Raw genomic sequence first — 1,398 nt, forward strand, 5'->3', positions numbered from 1 at the left:
GGTTCCCTCTTTCCTACGCACTCTCCCTCTATCCTCCCAGTATGCCACTCACACCACTGGTCCTGTAGGGCTCATCTGCCCTGGATTCCCTGTATTTCCAGTTCCTATCTGTACCAGTGTTCATCCTCTGGTCTAGCCAGACTTGCAAAGTCGGATTCAAGTCATGGTAGTGGGAACGGGGAGGAAACATTTAGGAACTAGAGGAAAGTTGTATTTTTCATCGTTGTTACTCTCTTTAACAATTTAAAGAAATCTTTGGTTGTCCCTGGGCCCGCAGGAACATCAACGCAGACCCTGGAGGAGGGAGTGGGAATTGAGGGGAACAAGAGACACGAGAAATGGAGACAAGACAGTATTCTGATCAAGTCTCTCTTTATTGAGTGAAAGGTTGCAGCCTATATAGGCCAGGGGAAGGGAAACACCCATCGCACATGTAAATTAGGCCACTTTGGTAATAGACCAATCGCCCTCAGTAATGGTTTAGTCTTCAACCAGGTCCTTGAAGTGAAGTCATTTTATGCAAATCAGATGCAGGCACTTGATATGTAAATAGGGTGAAGACAATCTCCTACCCAATCAAGGGGAAGCAGGATACAGGTGCTTTGTCACACCATGTATGGAAACCCCCTTATCTGTTTCTAGGCAGACTTGAAGGCTAAACTCAGCCCGTCCCAAGGACAGGCTATTCAGAGGGGAGATAACCTAATCACAAAACTATGTCACCTAGGTGGGAATGGAAGAGGACTGCAAGCTCTGACAAGATATAGTGAAGATTGAACCGAATGGCCCCGGACATTTGGTAGCAGATTTGCCCGATGCAATACATCATTTGAGCTCTTCACTACTGGTGCCATAAGCACTGATTATGGATCCAAGTCAAATGCCATAGTTGACAGCTGTAAGCGGTTCTCCATTCTTCATCTTGTCTGGGAGAATTTTTGTTTTCTGTACATTGAGTTGCAGTCTGTGCTGAAGGCTGCAGCCCAGTTTTCATCAGCAAATACTTCAAGTCTCTCTTGCTTCCAGCAAACAAGGTGGTTTCTGGCTAACGCATTCCGTGCAGCTTGAAGGTCTTCCTTCAGTTGCGTTGGCTCTGGATCCTCTAATGTCTCTTGAAATGGTTGAATGTCGACTTTTGATACAGTAACTCTGTATGTTCTTTACATCTTTTGATGCTTCCTTTATCATTCAATATTTTGCCCTTTTGAATCCATCAATATTACAACTTGAGTCTTGAATTTTTACTTCATTTCTTTCAATTTAAATATGCTAAGCATATTCTTCCTTTTTGACTCTCTTTCTTTTCTTGTGCTGCCCTTTGAAATGTTCTTTTAGCTCCCTTTTATTTTTATTTATTTATTTATTTAATCATTTTATTAGGGGCTCGTACAACTCTTA

The 1,398-nt window shown here is 42.7% G+C and overlaps 1 protein-coding gene across 1 annotated transcript in view; it reads left to right on the plus strand.

Annotated features, from left to right (window-relative positions):
• ALG14 (ALG14 UDP-N-acetylglucosaminyltransferase subunit) overlaps positions 1–1,398 on the plus strand; it is a 144,914-nt gene that overhangs the window by 33,449 nt on the left and 110,067 nt on the right. The gene's annotated exons all lie outside the window — the stretch shown is intronic.

Source organism: Echinops telfairi, unplaced genomic scaffold, assembly GCF_000313985.2.
Source record: "Echinops telfairi isolate 266 unplaced genomic scaffold, ASM31398v2 ScPeMD7_443;HRSCAF=831, whole genome shotgun sequence".
NCBI classification, from domain to species: domain Eukaryota; kingdom Metazoa; phylum Chordata; class Mammalia; order Afrosoricida; family Tenrecidae; genus Echinops; species Echinops telfairi.